Source organism: Taudactylus pleione, unplaced genomic scaffold (assembly GCF_031769625.1).
Source record: "Taudactylus pleione unplaced genomic scaffold, aTauple2 ptg001274l, whole genome shotgun sequence".
In the NCBI taxonomy this organism is placed as follows: Eukaryota; Metazoa; Chordata; class Amphibia; order Anura; family Myobatrachidae; genus Taudactylus; species Taudactylus pleione.
Window position 1 is genome coordinate 189,074 of NW_028285674.1, and position 2,571 is coordinate 191,644.

At 42.8% G+C, this 2,571-nt stretch overlaps 1 pseudogene; it reads right to left on the bottom strand.

Annotated features, from left to right (window-relative positions):
* Positions 1-235: 235 nt before the first annotated feature.
* On the bottom strand, positions 236-1,467 carry LOC148443416 (syncytin-2-like; annotated as a pseudogene).
* Between the last annotated feature and the right edge of the window lie 1,104 nt (positions 1,468-2,571).

Sequence of the window (2,571 nt, forward strand, 5' to 3'; positions counted from 1 at the left end):
TGCCACCATCCAGGTCAGCATTCACACATCTTTATTAAGCAATCTCACACAAACACTCACTATCAATAAGAACTATAACAGCAGCCGGAGGTGAATTCGCTGGAATCAAGATGACTGACTCGTTGAACTCACTCGCGAGGGACAAAACTTCCTCTGGGCGGTGTCCAAACTGACAAAGTGCACCTGCGGGACCCTCTTTCAGAGATGATGTCTTCCACCCAGATCTTTACAACAGCTGAGGGGTCTTTCAGAAGAGATGGGCAGTTGGGCTAGGCCGTCAGATGGTCATCTCTGTGGCTGTTATCATTCTTCCTATTAAATGAGTGGATCCACACCTTTCCTGCAATGCAAAATACAGCACATTAGAATTTTCCAAGCAATCAAAAGAAATACAATCAATCCTATCACTATCACTATGGGTTTTTATCAGGTCTGACAACATATTATTAAACCAGACACCAATTGTCCCCATCCAGGAGAAGGGATTCCATCCCTCCTTGGATATGTCTCTAGCTTTTTTCTGTAATTTTTCTACTTTATTCATGTGCGCCTCTATGGGGTCATGTGTATCCTCAATCCAAGTGCAACATTCCTCACCTATGATAGCACAAGTTCCTCCCTGTATGGCTAACAAGTAATCAAGAGCCATTCTATTTTGTAAGGTCACTTTCCTAATTTGGGCCATTTCTTCATTTATAGCATGGAATGGATGGCACTTGTGGTTTCATTAATTATCCCATCCATAATGTTTGCATATTTATTCAATTTATTCGCTAATTCAATTCCCCAACCTGTCCAGGCAGGGAACCACATCCAGGCTTTATCTGCTGTAGTAAACAATTCCCTATTGTATCGAGTTTCCCTAGAACCTGTTTCTATCATATTGGTGAAAGAGACATTTGCACGTTGCCTTATGGCTGGTACAACTCTCCCTATAGTGCAGTTACTCCATGCCCCCATAGGAAGCCAGGAGTAGGCTCTATTACCACAAATATAATATAGCCCTTGCTTCAATACCCTGGGAATTATCTTACCATGGTTTCCCAACCAGCTCTGAAACCATACCATATTTTTGTACATTTGGGTCCTACACTCCACATCATCCTCATCCTTCTGGTCAGGACAGGCACACCTAGGGGCACAAAGAGCTTTCATATTTGCACACCAACATTGATTATTACAGTTCCCATCCACCTTGTCACATGTAGTTTCCATGTATTCCATATTAAACACTAAGGTAACATTCCTACAATTAGTTTCTCCAACATATACCTTGGACAAGTTGACTAGGTGACCTTTTAGTTCGGCCACATGGTTAACGTACATAGGCCCTATACACATAGTGGGTGGAGAGATTATACCAGCAATTTCTAAGTATATTCCTAGGTCTAAGATAGCATTGTGAGCAGTGTGATTTATATCTATTTCAACATTATAGCTATAGTCTGTGAGGTTAAGATCGTTCATTGATATAGGGATACCAAGCAAAGGGATTCCTTTATGGTTGGCAGGAACATGAGAACAGATCCAACAGTTAGTGGAGTTCAGCTGCTTGGCCGTCTGCTGATGCAGGAGCCATATAGAGTTCTTTTATTTTTCTCCTTTCACCTGCATGCAAGGAAATAAAGCACAACCGAGCAGGCAGAATAACAAGCGCCTCTTAGCAGTCCATCTGCTCCCCTTTTCCCCAAGCGGCCTCACCCCTTTGGAGCCGGTCTGTGCCATTGACCTGAAAGTAAATTTTCTTACAATGGGAAGCATGTACCCAGTTAGGCTTCCCTTCTACCTTGATTGAGGTAGCTGTGGTCAGTAGCACCTGGAATGGGCCGTCAAATCGGGGTTCAAGATGTTTTCTCACGTGTCTTTTGATTACCACCCGGTCTCCAGGTTGTAGGTGGTGGGTTCCAGATGTGTCTTGTGGATCTGGTAAAGTAGAAAACACCTTTCCATGCAAGTTAGTCAGTTGCTTGTTAAGCTGAACAACATAATCAGTAAGAGAGGCGTACTGTCCATGTAATTCTTGTGTAAAGAAAAGGCCTGTTAGTGGTGGTCTGCCAAACAGTATCTCAAACGGTGAAAGTCCATGTAATCCCTTTGGGGTATGCCTAATAGCAAAAAGAGCTATTGGTAATGCTTGTAACCATGTAAGTTTTGTTTGCTCACATATCTTAGCTATTTTGTTTTTTAAAACGCCATTGGCTCTCTCAACCTTGGCTGACGCCTGAGGACGATATGGAGTGTGAAGATGCTGTTCAATTTCCATCCTTTCAACATTTCCGCAAATACCTGTCCTGTAAAGTGCGTTCATCTGTCTGATTCTACCGTATCAGGTAGGCCATACCTACACACGATTTCAGATATTAATTTCTTTGCTGTTACAGCGGCGGTTGCCTTGGCAACAGGCCACGCCTCCACCCATGATGAGAACATGTCCACGCACACTAATATAAATTCATAGACCCCACATTTTGGTAGCTGAATGTAGTCTATCTGCAACCTTTGAAATGGGTAGTCAGGTTTTACAAGGTGTTTCATTTCTACCTTAGTCATTTTGCCTGGATTGTGTTTAGC